At 39.9% G+C, this 23,671-nt stretch overlaps 1 non-coding gene across 1 annotated transcript; it reads left to right on the forward strand.

Moving 5' to 3' along the window:
• Nucleotides 1-23,333: 23,333 nt before the first annotated feature.
• Nucleotides 23,334-23,406, forward strand: Trnaa-cgc. The gene has a single exon. It is a non-coding gene; the product is annotated as a tRNA-Ala (tRNA).
• The last annotated feature ends 265 nt before the right edge of the window (nt 23,407-23,671 follow it).

Here is a 23,671-nt window from a genome sequence, read left to right on the forward strand (position 1 = left end):
AAAGAGTTGTGTGTATAAATCTGCAGAAGCTAATTTTGGTATGGTTTCCCAATATTTCGGTGATAAACAACATTTTTGCGGATCAGAATTGAAATTTAATTTTTTTCTTCTTTTTTCTCTTTTAGCATGCTCCTTTTATTCTCCAGAAGAAGCATTCGCAGAATATCTTACTGTATTGTGTTATGTATGCTATTATAGATCCTTTGCAATCGTAGTTTTGAATTTAGCCACATGAATTATCTAATGACTCGTTCCACTGGTGAGTAGTTTCAGCTTGCATAGTCCCAGAAAATTTGAGATGAATACAATGAGTTCTTGCAGCAAAATATATTGTATAAATAGTCCTTCGATACAAAGGATGTGGTTAAACTGGTAAGTCTTAGTAAACAATACTACATGTAACTCCGTCCTACCAGGGCGAGTGTAAAACGTATCTTTTGTAAGAAACCACAGTCTGGACTTCCAGAAATAAATAATGAAACTAAAACACAAACTTCTGTCACTGTCTCTGTCAACCTGTTGACATGAAACCGCTATATTAAATTATATATTAATTCTACAACCTTCGGCAACAATGATAACATCTACAACAAGAGCTAGCTGTAGTTATCAGCAAATAGCTGAATTATACAGACATGTGTTTAATATCCGATACTGGGAGTTCATTCACCTTCACAAAAGCATACCTATGTTTCGCACTGCGTATAATGCCAGTTAATAACCTGCACCACAGTAAATTTAGGTCTTTGGGTTTTCCGGAAACTAATCTTCCCTATCGTCGTAAGAAGAAACAAATACGCTAAAAGCATTAAGTGCAGCACATACAGCAGTCGTTCAACTAGCGAGCATTATTACAACACAGAAAATGACCACGCGATATAAATTATCTTTTCGTGTCGCAGTGTCTCTGACCTAACAATGGAACCGGTGTCAGACAGCTGTCTTCACATATTCGTCACTGCGAAAGTGTTGACCTGACTGTAATTTCTTCTAGCTCATATGAGTTGGTAATCGGTGGACGCAGGATCACTCTGTCGCATGGATAATCGAGCAATTTACAACGCATCTGCTGCAGGTAATGTGCAGTGTGCAGGGCCGCTCATGGGGGGCAGTATTAGTTGACCAGCGCCTGCTCTCATCATCACCAAGCTCTCGGCTCTCTGCAGTTTTCAAGTTCGGAACACTGGAGCGAATTGATTGTAGAGACGTGGATCGGCAGAGTGACAGATCGCTGTCGTCATTGTTGGGTTATGGCCTTCCAGGTTGCTCTTTCATCGCCACTACCTTATATACTTTATAACGTCACGTTATCATAGAGAAAGCTGTCTCCTGTCTTCAGGTATTTTTTTTTTCCTTTCTCTCTCTCTCTCTCTCTCTCTCTCTCTCTCTCTCTCTCTCTCACTCTCTTACTTTTGTCCGCGTTAGGTGAGCTACGTAAACAAACTTCCTCACATCTTTTTTTTTTAAAAAAAACAGCGACAGTTTACGAAATTTATTTACTAAGACAAGGAGCACGATACAGACAGTATTTCAGGATTATTGAAAGCTGAGAGACAATAATAACAGCCCTCGGGTATCACGTGGAACAACATTGGTGACATTTCCATAAGTATTATTTTGGAATACACACCGCTGGTAACAATGTGGTCAAAGATTTCGATTGTTTAAATCTACGGGGAGTACACAGATAGTAAGCCAAGGTTCTGATAGAGCACTCGTCCTAAAACGACGAGGAATGGTAGTTTAATTTTAACAATTTCTTTTATCCCAAAACGCAACGATCAAATGGATTTACACCAATCAGCTTGGATGTGTGAGCTGACTGCAGCACCCACACATCCCCAAGCACCAATAAGAATAGAGTTATTTTTTAAATTACTAATTATGGTAACAGACTCTCATGATAATACTGAAGAATTAAACAGTATTGTATAACGTCAAGTAGCTATGGTGTTTTTCTACTATTAAGCGGCGATACGGAAGTGACATCGATTAGTCGCAAAGTGTCGGCGTTGAGTGTCATGTTGGCAACTGTTTGATTACCTCGTTTAGGATTTCGACTTCAGTCTGGATATAATTTGAATTATTCGAATAGTGCTTATAACGGACTTCGTTTCCATTCTTGGATTCACCGGCTCGCAGTTACTTACGGGAGCCGGTCACTGCCGTGTCCAGGCTTGTACTTCTTACTGCATATCGGCCCATCACACAAAATCCCCAAACTCTTTCTGAGCACCTTGTTCAGGGCTTCACCTTTCAAGGGCGTACAGAGCGATTTGTCACTGCTATCTGGCAATACAAATAAGAGTCAACGTTGATGGGATATGGAACCACGGATGGGATAAATAGATTCTGTTGGATGCCTGCAGAATGTAGTAGATTCAACTGAAAACTTGGGAATAAGAAATAGCAGTCGTGATTTCAGTATGTACGAAGTATTTTTGAGTTTTCCGTTAGAGACAGCCCTCCGGCTTACTAGCAACACTTACAACGAAGTGATGTTCATTCTATTTAGTGTGCTATTACTCGATCGATTAATTGAAGCTTATTTCACATATATTCTCCCAAAGTCTTCAACAACACTATCTTAATATGGTTTGCATATGATGCGACTCAGCTAGCTCCGCAGATGATGATAGTGGGATAAGGAAAAGAAGGAAAAGTAGTAGGTGAATATGGACTGGGGGTAAGGAAAGAAAGAAGAAGCCGTCTGCTAGAATTCTGCACAGAGGATAACATAATCACGGCTAACAATTGGTTTAAAAGTCATGAAAGAAAGTTATATACGTGGAAGAGGCCTAGAGAAACCGGAAGGTTACAGATAGAGTATGTAATGGTAAGACAGAGAATTAGGAATCACGTTTTACAGTGTAAAATATTTCCAGGGACAGATACGGTCTCTGACCACAATTTATTGGTTATGAAACGTAGACTAAAATTGAAGAAACTGCAAAAAGGTGGAAATTGAAGGAGATGGGACCTGGATAAACTGAAAGAACCAGAGGTTGTAGAGAGTTTCAGAGAGAGCATTAGGGAACGACAGGCAACAACGGAGAAAGAAATACAGTAGAAGAAGGATGGATAGCGTTGAGAGATGAAACAATGTAGGCAGCATCTGATGAAGTAGGTAAAAAGACGAAGGATGGAGGAAATCCTTTGGTAACCGAAAAGATATTGAATTTAACTGATGAAAGGAGAAAATATAAAAACGCAGTTAATGAAGCAGCTAAAGAGGAATAAAAAGAATCAAAAATGACATTGATAAGAAGGGCAAAATAGCTAAGCAGAGATGGCTAGAGGACAAATATAAGGATGTATAGGCATATATCACTAGGGGTAAGATAGAAGCGGCCTACAGGAAAATTAAACAAACTTATAGAGAAAAAAAACTACTTGCATAAATATCAAGAGCTCAGATGGAAGCAAAGAAGGAAAAGCAGAAAGATGGAAGGATTATATAGAGGGTCTATATAAAGGCAATGTACTTGACGGCAGTATTATGGAAATGGTAGAGGACATAGAAGAAGATGCAATGATACTGCGTGAAGAATGTGACAGAGCACTGAAAGACCTAAGTCGAAACAAGGCCCCGGCAGTAGAGAACATTCCATTAGAACTACTGATGGCCTTGGGAGAGCCAGAGACGACAAAACTCTACCATCTGGTGAGCGAGATGTAGGGACAGGCGAAATACTCTCTGACCTCTAGAAGAATATAATAACTCCAATCCCAAAGCAACCAGGTGTTGACAGGTGTGAAAATTACCGAATGACCAGTTTAATAAGTCACGGCTGCAAAATACTAACGCGAATCGTTTACAAACGAGTGGAAAGACTGGTGGAATCAGACCACGGGGAAGATCGGTTTGGATTCCGTAGAAATGTAGGAACACGCGGGGCTATATTGACTTTACGACTTATCTTATAAGGGAACCTCCCCATCGCACCCCCCTCAGATTTAGTTATAAGTTGACACAGTGGATAGACCTTGAAAAACTGAACACAGGCGGTACTGAGGGGATTAGATTAGGAAACGAGACACTTAAGGTCGTAAATGAGTTTTGCTATTTGGAGAGCAAAATAACTGATGATGGTCGAAGTAGAGACGATATAAAATGCGGACTGGCTACGGCAAGTGTGGAGTCCTCGTAGCCTAATGTTGAGTCCTCATCGCCTAGTGTGGGATCCTGCCCACTCGTCTCGTATAGGGTGTCTAAAGGATGTTGGGTTCTCGGAATGCTATACAACAATTAAAACAAATAACATTAATAGTTTTATCTCAATAAAGCAGATCTGACAATACTTAACTTGAATGTACAGCAAGTGATGCAAGCAATGGGCGACATGCAAACAGTAATGATCTTCGCTATAGACGAAGTCAAAACAAGCAGTGGATATGGATCACTACTAACTGATATCGTAGTACTCTCTGCTAGGCCGTGCTAATACTGTCCACTAACGTCCGCCAGAGGCTGGCAGGAGCGGCGCTTCCATTCACTTCTTGCAGAGGTCGCTCCTGTCGTGGCGCGGTCCCTGTCAGCGGGCTATTTTCTGACGTCGCCTCACCGCCTTCTCGGGTCTTGCGTTTATCCCCTTCGTTCCGGCACTTGTGGTTACGCCAGAACAGCAACGAAAGCGTTTCTGAAGAAGAGAGATTTGTTAACATCGAGTGTAGAGTTAAGTGACAGGAAGTCTTTTCTGAAAGTATTTCTATGGAGGGTAGCCTTGTATGGAAGTGAAACATGGACGATAAATAGTTTAGACCAGAAGAGGATAGAAATTTTCGAAATGTGGTGTTACAGAAGAATACTAAGATTAGATGGGTAGGTTACGTAACTAATGAGGCGGTACTGATCAGAACTGGGGAGAAGAGGAATTTGTGGCACTAGAGGAAGGGATCGGTTGGTAGGACATGTTCTGAGGCACCAGGAGGATCACCAATTTAGTATTGGAGGGTCAAAATCGTAGATGGAGACCAAGAGATGAATACACTAAGATTCAGAAGCATTAGGTTTCAGTAGTTACTCGGAGATGAAGAAGTTGCACAAGATAGAGTAGCATGGAGAGCTGCAACAAACCATTCGGTGGACTGAAGACCACAAAAACAATAGAGCTTTATTTGTCTTTTTTAATTTTTTTAAGTGTGGCATCACGATCTCTAAACTTTATATTTTATTGGTAGACTCGTTACGACTGACACTTTATCCCTACATTCACACAAATGCTTTCTGGGACGAAACAAAATTTTGACGTGAGAGCTAACTTCGCCGAAATCTGCGTATTTCGGCACCAGTTGTTTCAAAACGTTATTTCAGCTTAAAGATTTTGGAAGTGCAATATTGCACATGTGGTTTTGAATTTCAATCGGAATTTATTATATCGACTTGTTTCTTTTAATTGATGTTTCGTTCAGTTATGCGTTTTACGTGTATATTTTTTTAATTCACACCTATGTGAATTCACTAAGATTTTTAGTATGTATCTAACGAATCCAGGTAACATAAGCTGTACCCAGTTGCGATGACGGTAAATCAAGTAGGAAGAAAGTGGGCTGCCTAAACTATTAGGGCAAAATCATTTGATTTAGTTCTGAACTGCAGATCTCAAAAAGAAATGCAAAAGAATCTGTGAGAGCATACGCTTATATTTTATAGCTAATTCACAATAGCCATTTTTCTGCAAATAACCTTATCAGTCGGCAACCACAAATAAAAACTTATACAAAATGTGAATAATAATCAAACAGTTTAAAATCAGAGATGATAAAACGGACTATATTTAAACTGAGTGAAAGTCCATATCCCCAATAGCTGTTTATTGCGTTTTCACTGTATGATGACCAGTTTCATACTCTGTACGTGTATCTTCTGGTTATATCTGGATACGGAATGAAACTACGTAAGTAAAAGCACTAATAGTCAACATAACCTACCGAACAAACCAGACAGTAAAGCGCTGTACACAAAAAACTAATACTTCATGTGCCACAAATTCCAGGGAACCAATCGCAGCAAAAGCATGTCACTCGCTGGTAAAACCTTGGATGAAACGGTAGATAGGCATCCGACGCGAACCATGCATGATCACTAATACATCTCCAAAATACAGTCAAAAAACAAGCCCGGACAGCACACAACAATCCACGTATTACATGGTAATACCTATGAGCACAAAACATTGCAGGATGATCGTAATGTAAATTAAAACATAGCTCGCGGTGTCGATAGGTTATAAAGGAGAAGAACCCTACCATCGTCACAATCCGCGGGTGACACAAAGAATTAAAATTCACAATCCTTGGGAGTCGCCAGCACACTAATATATATTTGCATGCGTCAAACAGAACCATACGTCTCAGCGTTAACCACAACCTGAATATTGTGATGCCAAGCACGCGCCACCCCTTCACGAGTTGAAGATCGCCACATCTAGCTGCAGAAACCAAATTAAAAGGACACAGAGACTGGATCTTGGAAACTAGTAATATAATGAATCTCAGTGTTAAATAAGAATCCAGTGTAAGAGTCATAAAATATTAACTATTACACTTACGAGAAGTACGATACAATTGAAATTACTTAAAGTTAAAGAAACTAAACTATCTGGTTCCATCCACAGCAAGATAGCAGAATCCGACTGAAGTCCTAGTCCTTGATGGCAAAATATATTAAACCGTATAACATGCGTGGATTGTCATGTGCTGTCCGGTCTCGTCTTTTGACTGGGTTTCGGAGATGTATTAGCGATCACGCATGGTTCGCGTCGGATGCCCGTCTTCCGTTTCATCCAAGGTTTTACCGAAAAGTGACATGCTTTTACTCGCACTTGTGCCTTGGAATTCGTTGCTCGTGAAGTATTAGTTTTGTGAATACATCACTTTACTACCTACTTCGTTCGGTATGTTACGTTGACTACTAGTGCTTTTACTAGCAGATATAACCTGGAGATATATCTCCAGGGAATGAAACCGGTCGTTATACAACGAAAACAATAATTAGCTATTGCGGATTTAGAATGTCACTGAATATTAACACAGCCTATTTTAACATCTCTGATTTTCCGTTGTTTGAATGTCCTCACATTATGTACCATTTTTTTTAATTGTAAGTGCAGAAACTGACGACATCAGAAAACATAAATCATCATTGTGACTTTTCATACTTTCCCAACGGATCTGTTGCAAATACTCTTCTCGGATTTGCCGCTGAATCGTATTGTGTAACTCGCACAATATTTCATCGATGCAACTGCTCGACATCATCAGCTGGTGGTAGCTGCGGCTGTCACTGCTGCAAGGCGCGACAGTTGCATCGATGAAATATTGTGCGAGTTACACAATGCAATACGGAGGCAAATCCGAGAAGAGGATTTCCATAAACCGCCATTCTTGGTCAACCGTAAAAGATAAACATTTTTTCTCGCGGACTTTTATTTATACGTTTTTGAGCTCTACAGTCTGGTACTATTCAACTTGATGTAGATCTTATGTACTACGTACCGTATATCGACAGAGCGGGTTGGAGGAAAACAGTTTCAATTATTTTAACTGATGACATTTTTACTGCTTACTGCTTAACAGACTATCATTGAACATAGCTAATAACCATCCTAATTAAATCAGCTTTCGAATAATAATAATAATAATAATAATAATAATAATAATAGTAAACTGCATTAGAATCGGACCCCTCGTTTTGCAGCTACGACTTCACAGACAGGTACACACACACGTTAAACTTACAAAATCCCTCTGTTTGCGTCGAGGTTATAAATAGGTCGTGTACATACAATCTTATATGCCGGAAAACTGCACAACTGTGTCGTGTAGTTATCATCATGGAATAGCATTGTATATGGAGTGTATAGTGAGACTGCAGTGTGAAAGCTATCAGAAGTGCCTGAAAATCTCAACAGGCGGGAACAGGAAGAAAATCATTGTGTACCATTTTAAACTTTGCTTAGAAAATTCCAGAAGCGTCCTTCAGTGTGGAAATTAAGAACAGTCTTCAGTCATCTACATATCGAACTCGTAGGAATAGCGAACAAAAATTTTGGTTGATAACTGCCTGCACAGTCGTATGTAAGAAACCTATCTTCCCACACTCCATACCTCAATGGAAGGGGATGAAACATAAACATATGCTACAATGAAACGGGCCCTCTGTCGCACACTGTAAGGTGATTCGTAGACGTAGTTGCGATGTAATCCGTACTATGGTGATGGAGTAATTATGTATAGGCGTTACGGTAAATAGACTAAAAGAATGAAAAGATGCCTTAAAATATCCCTTTAAAGGTACGCAGTTCCATCTGTGAAAAATGAAAGATAAAATTGATAAAATCCTGCTTTCCATCCACTCTTAAAAAAAGAAAAAATCTGTGTTACGAATCCGTAATTTTTGTCGTTACTTCGTAAATTGCCAGTGCACAATTTGTGGAAATTACTACTATTTGTTTATAATTACAGCTACTAGAACATGTGAATTACAGAGCAATACATGGCAGTTGTACAGACAGGATAATTATACATAATTATATATAATAGCCGCAGCTGCTGTGGCAAGCGAAATTCGAAAGTTTCATTGTGGTTCGCACTAATAACATTTGCGTGGCTACTACATACGTATATTAGACTACACCAGCAACAAGTTTCCTGCATGCGAACTCTGTCGTTCTTATTAAAATATTGGCATATTGAAAGCAATCTGAAATAAACTGAGGCTGTTGACTACTTTCATGATGTCTTTAAAACCATATTTTTACACACTAGTTCTGGGATTCGTGATAATGGTTTCACATGGATTATAGGAAATGGGTGTACTGTCACGATTCGTGCGCGTGGAGACGCAGAGTTAGCAGCAAACACAGCTATGCCATTAGCATTCGCATAGTGCTCTCATCACAGCATCAGTGATAGCTGTTCCGGCGCTTCATTAAGGCCACGTTGTCCGATACATGACAATGCACAGAGCATACTTAATACGGTGGCTATGTGCCAGGCGGCTCCTACCTCTACGAAAGCCTCAACTCTGCACCCCAGCCTCGTGTACTACAGTTTGTATTGAACAAGCGACTTTAAGCGTGTGGTGAATTGTGAAACTTTCAGTTAGAAAAATTAAATGTTCATACGAATTTTAAATTCGAGTTTTACTGTTCGTAAAATAAGAAAAGTGACAGTTACGGCAATGTAGAGATTCTAATTAGTCTTCGAATTATGTGTAAACTGGTGCTTCTCAAGTCTGCTAAACGTTTGCTATTACATGATAATGGTCAGTACGTGTCGACAGAACTACCAGCGAATTATGAATATTTCCTCTCTACGTAAAGCATTCAGAAGTACACCGACCTGTGAAACTTCATGACCACCTACATAATTGAGTGCTGGTCCTTCTTTGGAACGCAATAAAACACCGATTCATTCGTAGAATTAATTGGACAAGTCCTTGTTAGGGGCCCGGAGGTACGTGGCACCAGTTGCCTACGCACAGCTCACCTAATTCCCGCAAATTACTGTCCAGTGGTTCGTGGGCACAGAGCTGGTAGTCAATAGCGTCCCAAATGCGTTATATCTGGTTCAAATCAGATAGTTTAGTGGGAAAGACATAATTTGTTAGTTCGTTTCATGCTCCTCAAAACCGAGCCAGGTGGCGCAGTGGCTACCACACTGGATTCGAATTCGGGAGGACCACGGTTCAGTCCCGCGTCCGATCGTCCTGATTCACGTTTTCTCTGATTTCGCTAAATCGCTCCAGGAAAATGCTGAGTTGGTTCCTTTGAAAGGGCACGGCCGAGTTCCTTCCCCGTCCTTCCCTAATCCGATGAGACCGATGACCTCGCTGTCTGGTCTCCTCCCCCAAAAAATCCAATCCAATCCATGCTCCTCAAACCACGTAATACGATTGTATCCTTACGACACGGGCAATTATCCTGTTGAAATATGCCACCACCGTCGGAGAAGAGATGAAGGATGATGTGCTGCAGGTAGTGAACTATAATGTTAATGTCCGTCTCGGTAGCTGCCGTGTCAACGCGGCAGATTGCTAACCCGGGTTCGATTCACGGCCGGGTAGGAGATTTTATCCGTTCGGCGACAGGGAGTTGTCTTGGCCTTACGTTCGTATGGTCATTACTGACACGTAAGTCGCCTCAAACACACCGCTGTTTTGTCATCCCACAACTGGATCGGCTGTGTGTGCACGAATCGAAAGCCAATAAACTGCAATAAAACAAAATAACATTCACGTTGGCTGCAACTGTCACGGTGCCTTCTATTACTACTACAGGTTTCACGGAAGCCCAGGTGAATGTCCACCATCCCATACAACTAACCCACACGCCACGTCCATGGTGCATTGCATGTTTCGATCAGCCGTACACTTTGATGACGGCGTATCTGGACACGAGCATAGACTCAATGCCACACAGAACGTGATTCACCCGACCAGGCGAAACATTTCTATTTCCACAGCAAATCTAGATGATCCCATGCCAAATCGGAGTAATGATGTCGTAGGGTCAACATGGAAACACGCACGGGTCGTCCACTGTGAAGCGCAGCGTGCATTGAACGATGAGCTCCGAAACACTTGTGCCTGCATCAGCATTGTAATCTATCGCCAGATATACCTCATATCGCCGCCTATACTGTTTTACAGTGTCATCAAGCTGCTGACTCCACCTTCTGTCATAAGGCATGGCCGTCCAATAGCTTTCCGCCTACAGGTGGTTGGAGTGCACTTCAACCACTTTAAGTAGATGCTCACTACAGTAGTACCCGAGTAGCCAACCAGCTTCCCCATTTTCGAGATACTCGTTCTCAGGCGCCGTGCAGTACTAATGATCTGCCCTGTGTCAAAGTGGTTTCTGTCAACGCGTTTCCCGATTTGCGAACCGTTTCGTCTCTAAAATGATTCTGCTTTCGTTTCTTCTCGGGGTCTGCATACAGTCTCGTGGTGCCAGTGGTCGTTATATTTTGGCTCATTAGTATCAGTGAAGTCATATTCATCACTAGGAATATTTTAATCTATCTCCTATTCTGTAAATGCCACGGGAGAAGACAGTTTTATTTATTTGTTTATTTTAATTTTTATAGAATAACAAACATCAACAACGAACTTTGCTTCTCATTTGATTGCCGGATTATGCTTATGACTGTACAGTACATTAGGACAGAATATATGCAGTAAACGACCCTTCGATTTCAGTGTCAATAGAAATACTGCACTTTCTGTCATAAAGGGGACAGGGAAAGACGAATATTTCAGGATATTTCATGAAATAGTTTAAGGAAGCCTAGGAAAATACAACTTCGATTCGCTGGACGTACATTCTGTTGCTTCTCTCGAACATGAGTTCAGTGTTGCAGCCAGTGCTTCATGATACGCCGGAAACAGCAGCAGTGCGTATTAAAATACAGTACGGTTATGTTTTTATGTGGAAGCTAGCTTCTTGAATTTACGAAATATACCTACGGCTCATTGTACTCTATCAACTACTATTTCTGTTTAATACTATGGTCACATCATAGACATTACATTAAATTAGTAGCACAAACCTGCACTTAAATTCGGCTGAATGAAATGAGTTTTGTGATCCACTCTGTCTAATGGCTAATACACACTGCATGCTATTATATCTTACAGTTTTATTGAAATGACAAAATAACATTTTCTAAGTTAAGGGCCCTTTATCAATGTACTTTTAACAACAGTAATAAAAATGGATAATTTTTAGTGAAAACAGTCTCGGTTGATAAATTGCTTCTATTAAGAACAATTACGCGTTTCGCCCTTGTAAGCGATCATCAGATTATCTGGCTTTAATAAAACGAAAATCATTATGACAAAACGGTAAATAGGTTAAGGCATAGTTCTAAGCTGTACAGTCATGCGTACAAGGAAGAGTAATATATGCATGAACTGGCGTCAAAATGGAGTTGGACAAGCTTCATGCGCCAATTGCCGCTGAAGGGCATTAAATAAGAACAAGAAACGTCTGGATGTAGCTTCCGGTCGTCACATTTCTTATCAGATACCGGAAGTGAAAGTACAAAAGTAACATTAGGCAAGATAAATGTTGGATGGAGAGTGACCAAATACTAGACCAGTTAGATACCTTACGTATGCTAGAGCTGGCTCAGCAAGTGAACACAGCCCAGGACTTGTGAATGTAAAGCAGAAAGCGATCGGCTAAGCAGGTCCGCCCAGCACCAGAACAGGACTCATTATGAAGCGTGCAGCCGCATATGCCGCCTAGTATCATGGATGTGGATTAGATGGCGCAAAGACTCAGACCAATCAGATTAGTCTAATTGTATTACTTAATTTTAACGATTTAAAAACTTACAAAATGATATGCGATACGACTTAAAAAGGGAACCAACCACACTGCAGTTACCAACCGTAAATAACTAAAGGATACATGTTAGCAGCAGTTGAACGTAATAGAAGCGTAAAAATACAGGGAATATGTAATACGAGTAGTACAAGATGAGTCAGTGCCAAGTGCGAGAGAGCTCATAATAATAAGGTAAACAAAAGTACTACAACATTAATCAAATAGTTAGAGATGCATAAGTCAGTCCTATGACGTGGCCGAGGAAAGAACATGCGCTACGCATATGTCACAAATGTCAGAGGGTGGAGAGCCAACATGTTAATTTACAGATTGCAATGGTTTCTAAAAAGGTCCACTAGAATCTTAAGTAAAATGATACAGAAGTGAGAAAACAGTAGCTAGCATAATAAATATCCTCTATGCATACATGTTGATTATGAGAGCATAACAATAATGAAACCATCGTAAGAAATTTTGATTAACAAGAAAATACCAGTGTAAAAACGATAAGTACTAAGACACACACACGAATTATTATAGAAGAGTGAATGAACAAAAGCTATGCTGGCCAAATTTGAAAGTAAGCAATATTAAGGGTGAGGACTTATATCTGGCATCACTACATCGCAAAAGACATGTTTTTCCAACCAACTGATAGTTCAATAGCCTTTATTTACTACTAAAAAACTGTTTAATTATGCTGTCATAGACGACATGCATTCATAGGGGATATTTTTTACGCTAGCTACTATTTTCTCGCTTCTATATGGTTCCATTTAAGGTTCTCGTGGACCATTTTAGAAACTATTGCAATTTATAAATTAATGAGTAGGTTCTGCAGCCCTACATCATTCGTGGCATACGAATCGCGCAGGTTGCTTTTTCAGCCACGTCTTGAGACTAACTTATGGATTTGCAATTATTTTATTAATGGCGCTGTACTTTGGTTTACGTTGCTGCTATCGGCATTCTTGGAAGTAGCACTTATCCACCTATTACAACTCGTATTACACTTTCTGTGTATTTTTACGGATCCGTCACCTTCAACCGTTAATAGCAACATTCAGTTAGTACTTTACAGTTTGTAACTTTCCTTTTTAAGTCATATGGCATATACTTCTATAAGAATTAAGCTGTTGGGAATGCGATTAGTCTAACATGTTACGTTTGAATCTTTGCACCATCTGGCCCACATCCGTGATACTAGCATGGCGTACCTGGTTTCACGCCTCATAGTGAGTTCTGATCTGTCGGGCGGGCTTGTTTACCGATCGTTTTCTGCTCTACATCCATATGATTTAAGTTTACCTGTGCACGATGCAGAGTCTGCTCTAGCACACGTAAGGTACCTAACTGGTCTAGCATTGAGTATCCTACCACCCACCATTAACTTGGTTAATTTTAATTTTATACTTTAATTTTCCATTTGGATCCACCACGTATCTTATAAGACATTTAACGTCCAGATGTTAAATCCAGACATTTCTCGTTCTTATTTCATCCCTTTCAGCCGTAATTAGTGGATGAAAGTATCACATTACATTTTGACATGTGTTCGTGCTTATACCAGTGTCCCTTTTACGTGTGGCTCCGCAGCTTAGAACCAACCCTCAATCTGGTGACCGTATTATCATATTAATGTTTGTTATGTTGACTCCTCATAATCTAATTATGCCTTACAAGGGTGAAATGCATAACTGTTCTTAATGAAAACAGTTTTGCAACCGAGACTATTTTCGTTCGAAACATACATAACCGGTTGCTGCATCAGAAACCCAAAATGGAGTGGAACCATCGAAAATGAAACAGTTTGGTAACGAAGTACTTTGTGGTGTAAAGAACCATCCAGATTTTTTAAGCTGGGAATTAAAGAGAAGGATTATTGCTCAAGTGAATGCAATGAAGTTATATTAGGTATAAACTACAACGTCAAAAAAGCTAATGAAATGGGTAGATATACCTACAAATTTGATTAAATAGATGAACAACTCTCGTGCTACATCTAGCTGTTCCAGATTAAATTGACTGAATTAGTGAGCATTGCCTGGCGAAAGAATTTGCTGAGCTGAGGGCTGAGGGTGAACCCAATAAAACACACAAATATTAAATATTAAATTTATTATTCCTGGTTACAAGTTTCAACGAAATTTTGTTACTTTAATTTTTTGGTAAAAGTGGCTATGTTTTGCAAACTCAGATTACAACGAATGCATAATTATTCTAATTCTTCTTTATCAAACCAACACCCTATTTGTTTGTAGCCACAGACTATAGATGATAAATGTCACTGAAGACTCTTTCCGTGTAGGCATTTCTGCATGGAACCACCATTATACTTTTGAAAATCTTTTTATGTTCGGCTTGTATGTAGATTTAGCAAATAAATAAATTACCTAGTCACATGTGAGGAATTCCAAAAATACCGAAACAGTTGTACTTTGATACTGAAAAGCGAATGCGTGTATGAAATAAAGAACAGTTCGTTAAAAAACCGGACACCTGCCAAACCAGGCTAGATACTACTTCGTATCTGGAAAGTTATGCGTCTGGGTATGTTGTGGGACGGTGAATGACATACGACTGTATGTCCTAGTACTCACTTACTTTAACTCAAACACAACAAAAAATAATTGGGAATAATAAAAGAACCTTGTCCGAGTAATATCAAATAATACATCCCTTCCCACACTTATTTACGGTTGTTACAGGAACCAGTAGCAAGCCAGCATTGCCCAATTTCGTTCACGTCCGACTGCATGCGTCACTAACGTCTGTCTTAATTACTCTTTTAACCATAATTTACAGCCCACACCTTGAGCATGATACTTTCCAAACGGGTTTCAGGAGATCATAAGTGACCTTTAGCTACGATAAGAGATGTTGGCAACTGAGATCTCGGGATAGCAAGAAAAGAAAATTAGCGCTTAATGTCCCGTCGAAGACGAGATCGTTGCAAACGATTCATTAGTTCAAATTGGAAAGGATGGAGATGGACTTTGGGCACTTCCTTTTCAAAGGAACCGTCCCAGAATTTGCCTATATTAGTGATTTATGGACACTGTGACACACAGACTTTCCGTCGACTTACTATGGTATACAGGGTTTGTAAGAAATACTTCTACAAAGAACGGGGGTGGATTCCTCCTGCCACAACAAGGAAAATAATCCCCACGATTATAAGCCTGAAAACCCTCCGTTATTAATAAAGGATTGATTTGCGAAGTCATAGATTCCTAGAAAATGTCCAATATGTCTGATATCTTCTACATATACATACACACTCAGATTATGGACTGCTGCACAATGTCAGTCTCTTACACGAACGTAAGCATCTGCCGAAACGTTTGCTCGTGAACTAAATTGCCTCCAAGGAACAATATCCGCACGCAGTAATGTGTGTTCGCTATTCGTATGTAAAGCAATAAAATAGTTTGAGGTCCTGTAGCTAGGCACAATAAACGAAACTAATTCAGGACGAAAATATTCTGTTGGCGTTTATCGTTGTGGCTGTTTATGTAAAGCCGTTAAGTAATTTTAACATTCCGGAGTATTATAGAACCACGTGGAGTAATAAATCTGGAGAAAAACGCCCTCAGAATGTCCAAAGACTTCGCAGACTTCCTGTCTCGATAGTTTTTCTCATTCACTTACGATCAGTTTCTATCCGTTTTAAGGCACTGAAACAAGGAGAAACAAAGTTATACAGGGATGCTCTCGGAAAACTCAGAGAAATAAAGTATTTCTTCCTACGTCTGAGATCATTTGGTGAATGGTCAAATTTTAGTATTTCACAGAGTATACACCTGAAACATCATACCAAGTTTATAGCGCCACAGTGGGAGCTGGAGAGGACACACATGCCCTCACTCTGAAGGAAAGTCAAGAACAAAAAATTACATGCTACAACTACCAGGGTGAAGGATACGCGATACAAAGGAACACTACCGTGGGAGCAGAAAGGAACGAGAATGTTACGAGTGGAGACGCAGGAAGGCCAACTGTGTCCATAAAACCGACACCGCAACGCTGCGTGCGGATACGTCCCCTTTTACACCTGCCATGTCTTCTGGGAGCAATTTAATTCATCCCGCGACCTTGTAAATATATGATCCCTGCGGTGCGCCATGTCCTGCTTGAGCCGCGGCGGGACCTGACGACAACAGGCATTTGAGGAACGAGCGCCGGCTGCAATCCCTTATTCATACCAACTCCGCACGCCCCTCTCCGGAGCAGAAATCTCTGAAAAATTCAGGCCACATGTTTGCAGCTGCTGTGATGGCGAGAGAGCTAAGCATCGACCTCCCGGAAGTAGCTCGAGCCAAGTAACCGCCTGTGGCTTACAAGAACGCTCCCATAGCGCTTTTCTCCCCTACGGTGGTAGTCACTTTTTATTGCTTTCTCATAAAGATTTTCCTCCACAGGGCCAACAGTGTTGAATAAAACAGACAGAAATAATCATGTTTCACTCTTGTGTCATCTACGTATCTGGGAAGTAAATTAGTATCCTAGTCACCGACTGATCAGCACTTTCTGATTTAAGCTTATTATTATCGAAAAGAGAGAGAGGAATTTTTTGTTACAATATCGTTAGTAACATTATGGAGCCAGTCGTATAGTTTTAATGTTAAACAGCGAAATGGAATGGGATGGACAAATAACATCTCTGCTGACAATAGCGAATGGATACGTCATATTTATTGGGAGGTTTGTAGGAAAGTCCGGCTCATTCGTGAAGGAGACTGAGTATAAGGCGTTATTACTGATCCAGCATTCCGAATCTTTACCAAATAGGATATACTGAAAAGGCTATATGACAGTTTTGCTGGATGCACAATGTATCGCCGGCCGCGGTGGCCGTGCGGTTCTGGTGCTGCAGTCCGGAACCGTGGGACTGCTACGGTCGCAGGTTCGAATCCTGCCTCGGGCATGGATGTGTGTGATGTCCTTAGGTTAGTTAGGATTAAGTAGTTCTAAGTTCTAGGGGACTTATGACCTCAGATGTTGAGTCCCATAGTGCTCAGAGCCATTTGAACCACAATGTACCTTGCGCAGCTGTTATGATAATAGGGTAAGAGAGACTAGGAAGTATCAGGGGAAGATCGACAGCAATTTTTCCCTTGCTGAATACAACATTTGAAGAAGCCAATAAATCTATAACATCAATACAGAGTATCCTCAACAATGCACTGTAATATGGCTTTCGGAATACATCTGTAGGTGCAGAGTGTTGAATTGGGTCTCTGATATCGGTGAGTATGGAAGGGTTAGGATTACAAGAGCATTTTGCAGATCAGTTTTGCTGGAGAATTAGAGTGTGTGTTGCTGTGAAAAGTTGAGAATTTCTGCCTACTCATTCTTTTATTTTTTAAACTAAATTCCGTCTGTATGCTAAAATTATCAGTCTTATGAAAGCAAAAACGTTGTTTATTTCAATTTCTAACCCGCAAATAATAAATTAGTCTTCCAGAAATATTTCCACCAGATATTTGATACTTCTCCGTCCACATCAGAATACTTTCTGTTCCAGACATTCCTCTCGGTGCAGTGACAGCAGGCCACCGATCACCTGGCGCTGGAATCCGGCCAGCGTCCACACAGGTGCCAGAGATGTGGCGGCCCTTGAGCACTCGCACTGCCAAATATAAAAATGTTTGCTATCGTAGTATGATATTACGCACAAAACCTCATAGATAAACTGAGTAAACACTGCGCGCTAACAACAAGGGTATGGCTTATCCTCACGTGCTATGTGGCGTGAGGAGTACTGTGATAATTCAACCACCACTGAGGACAAATTTACATGAAAAAATTTTTTTGTCTCGTAAATTCATGGAGATTTTATTTGGTGTGTTGTTGGACAAGTGTATTTGAGGACAATGAAAAGTGCTACCTTTGCATTAAAAAATGGTGTCTAACGCTTGTGACACTTTGTTCGCTTTGAGTTCAATAGGATGTCGAAGGTAGAAGAGTCCGGTCGATACATATGCGCTGTGCTAGAAGCAACCATCGTCTAAAAAACAACGTCAATAAATCATGTCCTGTTTGTAAGTAGGAGCATTTTGACGTGAATTGTTCGCCACATTCAGGAAGATTAATGGTTTTTCATGATGAAGGCTTTTGCGTTTTACCACTACGGCCTTCATCAGTGTATCCAGTAATCGGCAAATATGATGAACTAAGATGACTTAACATTCGTGCAACACTTGCATTCAATGAGTAAGGTTGAACAATCGAAGAAAAAAGCAAGAAAGGAGGAGTAGGAGTAAACGTCCTGTCGATGACGATGTCATTAGAGACGGAGTACATGCTCGTATTGGGAAGGATGGACAGGGAAATTGGTTGTCTCTTACAAAGGGGTCATCCCGACGTCGGCATTAAGCGGGGTAAGGAAATCATCGAAAACTTTGTGGACAAAAGTCAACTTGAACTGCCATAGTGCCAAACAGACTGCTCTTACGGTACTGCATGCTCCAATCCAAAGCAACAAAAATATGTGCATTCTTGTTTCAGTGTCATGAGTTGACTCTTCTTCTTCACAAAAGGAAATTGATTATTGGCCCCTATTAGCAACACATCTCAAACAAAGGCTCGCGAGAGCTCACAGAGTGGAATGCTATGCATTTTGTGGTACGAGGAAAGTGTTGTATACTATGAATGGCTTCGCAGCGATATCTTCATCGCAGATGGCCACATAGTCCTCCACCTCTTCAAGTATTGTCACATACTTTTCTATTCAGCTGCCCTCAAAAATTTATGTTTTTCAAATATTCATGGTGACAGTCTCAGCTGCTATGAATCACACAGGCTATCTAGCTTCGATCACATTTAATGATCACCTTCAGATCTAAAAATAAAATAAAATCGATCATTAACAAATAACAACTACAGTCAATAATAAAGACTGAAAATATTTAAAATTCTTGACATTGTAAATAAATAAGCAGACAACATAGACTGACAGTATTGAAAATTCTTCAGTTGGTACCTGACTAATTATGAGTTGCGAATAGTCGAAATTCTTTTTAAAGAAATAGATAGTCATAAGCTGTAAAATAAAAGGAACGGTATTACATTATACTTGCGACAACATTACGTAGCATTTAGCATACAAAGTTATCCACATCCCAACTTATCTCATGGATGACTAGTAGGGGAGGGACGAAAGTGAGAGGCGGGAGGAAAAGCACTGAGACTATTTAGTATTAAAATGTAACAAAGATATTGTCCAAAAGATGTAATATGGTTAACTTAAAACTATGAAGCAATTTAGGTAATGCATCTCACACTGATACAAGAGACGCCTACCCAATATTTATTATTAAAGTCAAATACTGAGACTATTTACTATTAAAATGTAACAAAGATAATGTCTAAAAAATGTAATACGATTAATTTAAAACTATGACGCAATTTAGGTAATGCATCTTTCACTGATACAAGAGACGCTTATTCAATATTCATAATTAAATTCAAATACGGCTCTAAAACATTGAATGCTCGCGGTTTCCACTTGGGGGCGTCTTATATGTGTTTTTTGTATGTGTACATTAGGTTCAGTCTCCCAGTAGTCATGCTGCTACTTAGCCAGCGAGTGCAGCTGTCTGCTAAATTTGTCTTCTGTCGAATGGCGTCGTAGCAAAACTGGAGGGCTGCTACTGACTGGGCCATCTCAATAAACAGTGACAATTCTTGAAATACACAGAATACTTGAAATCACAGAGAATATTAAGTATTTTATCTGGTACTTTCAGGTCATGTCCATACATTTCAAGTGCTCCCAAGAATTTGAAAAAATGTTGCTTAGGTACCGCGACTAAAATGTCAAGACGTGTCTCTATTGGTTCTATCGAGTGTTCAGTTTCAATTAGATGGTCTCCAAATGCTGTCTTACTATTTTCTGGTGAATTATGTTCTTAAAATCGGATCACACAAATCTACTACATTGATTTATACACTCTTTGTTACAGTCGTTGCATTTAGAATTGTAAATACCTGGGACACTAACATTTAAGCTTCATTTATTCGTGTTATCTTTTAGTTTAGAACAAAGATCTTCAGTTCTGCGAAAGCCTACTCTTAACCAGGTTTGCCAAAAGACTTGCACTACAGCATCTGACACCCTTCCTAATACATTACTTCTTAGTTTTAAATTAACTGCATTTCATCTTCTGCACAAGATGTTTCTTATATTTCAATGCTGCTGTTCCTCTTCTTCTCCCATCTTTCTCCATCACCTACGCATCATCAATGACAAACGGATCTCCGTTATGCAAAGTGGGTTTACTAAAGCTCTAGCTGTCACGGATGCTTCTTACAAGCGTACTTTAGTGACGCTTCTTTTATTTTACATCTTACGGCCATGTTTTTTTCAAAATAATTTTGACCCCTCACAGATCGTGGTTAATAAGGTACAATTTTAGGTGCTTTAAATTTTAAACTCCATCAATTTATTTTAACTAATAATTCAGGTACAATCAGTGACACATGGGTCTGTATGATTCAAAGTGTGTTTAGCAAAATCCTAGACCTCAAGGGTCGTTCCCAAAAGTATAGTTTAGTGACATTCCTTTTATTTGGCGCCGTATTACCATATTCTTTAAAAGAATTTTGATTTCTCGTGATTAATCAGGGACAGCTTAGGAATTTTAAAATTTGTCAATCTATTTTGTCTATTTTTAGGCAGATGTCTTAAATATACTCTGTCTATGCCTGAATCAGTTATCTATTAATGTTTTCTGCTGCTTTATTTCTAGATCTGCAGATGATCATTAAAGGCAATCGATACTAGTTATCAGTGGTGACTAATTGTATATGAGACTGTTATAACACATATTTTTAAAAAATGTACAGTCTTGATATCTCTCGTTACAATATGCCACTCATTATTTACGTATTTCATTCCTTATCGGACAACCATCAAGAAAATTGGTTTCCTGATGAGAACGTGCTTCATAATTACAACGGAACCTCCACATAGTACCCCCTCAGATTTAGTGGTAAAATGGCCCAATGAATACCTTGGCAGAAACTGAACACAGATCAACATGAAAACAGGAAGAGGGTGTACTGAACTATGAAAAAAAAGGCAAAATAGAAGCAGTGAACTGTCAAAGCTTAACGACTACAACACTGAGTAGAAAGTTGGTGTTGTGGCGTCGTGGTAAAATATCATAAAATATTGCATCCCATCCTTTATCATTTTTTCTTTAATAAAAAGTTCAGAGGCATATTTAATTTTTGTTCGTGGGCGGAACCTGAAGTGGTGGCACACGACCGTCCTAGTTTGCTTTAGGGTGGAACTTTGTTTTTAGGTTAGATAGGTTTTTGGGCGTAGTATGAGTGGTAGGGGCCAACGCCTGAAGTGCCAGAGGTCTAAACAATATATATATATAATGAGGTTACATTGTTGGACTGCCAATCGGACGAGATAGGTACGAAACCTGTTCAATGTTTCTATTTTGCTTTTTATTTACAGTTCAGTATACCTTCTTCTTATTTATATGCTTGATCTGTGTTCAATTTTTAACGGCTTGCCCACTGGTCCCTCTTATGACTAAATCTCAGAGGGTGCGATGGGGAGTTTCACTTGTTAGCATAGTGTCGTCAAAACCTTTAACTTCAAACCATTAGGTATTTACAGGCGTAGAACTTAAGAACTGTTAGAGTATCGTCAGATTGTTTTTACGCAATGTGGGAGAATCTTTTATGGTTAATATCGATCTTATGGTTATGTGTTGTGTTCAATAAACTGACAAAAATACCATATGCACTGAACTGTGACAAATGAATAACAGCTTATCGTGATAAAATTACGAATAAAATCTGTTTCAGTAAAACGGTGAGTATCTATAATCCGAGCATCCCCAAATCATCACAAATTATGACCACCAAATTAAGTACGGAGATGTGACAGTGAAAGCAGATATGTAAAGAAGCCAAGATAGCAAATTATTCAGTGCCACAATTTCATCAATAGAAACGTGCATTCATAAAAAAGAAACAATAAATTATATTGTCAGAATCATAAAAATGCATACATCGCCTCTAGCGATATTTCAGCCCTACCACAAAGCTAGCGAACCCTGCAGCACTCGTCTCTCCTTATTGCCCCACGATAGCTAAAAGCGATAATTTGCAATGTCAAAGATGAGGTTATATGAATTTTTGTGTGGACTGACGTTCCTTGATATGATATTTCCATTTCTCATCGCATTACATTGAGAAAATATAAAATTAATTTAGGAGACCAAACGTGTTTCACTCCAGGGTGTGACTCAATGAGAGTTGTCAAATATATTCTGCAAATGTTCCCAAGTCTCCATCATGTTTGTAACAGGCAGAATATGTCTCTAAAGACGATGTCTCTTTGCTGGTTCGTACTTGAAGAGCTGAGTTTGTGCTTCAAAGACGTAGTGAAGTCAGCCGACGAGTTTCCTGAGGACCGAAATACCGAAAGTATAAATCAATGAGTTTTAATCCCATATCTAAAACTAGTATTCGGGATTAAAACATAGTTATGAATAATATGCAGATATCCAATAAGAACACCATAATTTAAGAGCAGTGGGAATTCCTTGGGCAGCCCTCCTCTCGACTAGTTGTCATAATTATTTCTGTTTTTTTCTCTCTTAAGCGTACTGCAACCTGAAAATCTCAAATACCCGATATGACGCTCTTCTTCGGAGCATATCTCTCGAGTGGTGGTGGTTAGTGTTTAACGTCCCGTCGACAACGAGGTCATTAGAGACGGAGCGCAAGCTCAGGTTAGGGAAGGATTGGGAAGGAAATCGGCCGTGCCCTTTCAAAGGAACCATCCCGGCATTTGCCTGAAACGATTTAGGGAAATCACGGAAAACCTAAATCAGGATGGCCGGAGACGGGATTGAACCGTCGTCCTCCCGAATGCGAGTCCAGTGTGCTAACCACTGCGCCACCTCGCTCGGTATATCTCTCGAATACACTGTAGATATCACAAGTAGGTCACACACATTTTGACCGAGCGAGGTGGTGCAGTGGTTAGCACACTGGACTCGCATTCGGGAGGACGACGGTTCAATCCCGTCTCCGGCCATCCTGATTTAGGTTTTCCGTGATTTCCCTAAATCGCTTCAGGCAAATGCCGGGATGGTTCCTTTGAAAGGGCACGGCCGATTTCTCTTCCCCATCCTTCCCTCACCCGAGCTTGCGCTCCGTCTCTAATGACCTCGCTGTCGACAGGACGTTAAACACTAATCTCCTCCTCCTCCTCCTCCTCACACACATTTTGTTCCTTGTAGACCTAAAAACTCTTTTTCTGATTAACAGTGTCTTTGAAACTACTTCCAAAAAAGAGTAAC

This window comes from Schistocerca piceifrons, chromosome X, assembly GCF_021461385.2.
Source record: "Schistocerca piceifrons isolate TAMUIC-IGC-003096 chromosome X, iqSchPice1.1, whole genome shotgun sequence".
In the NCBI taxonomy this organism is placed as follows: Eukaryota; Metazoa; Arthropoda; class Insecta; order Orthoptera; family Acrididae; genus Schistocerca; species Schistocerca piceifrons.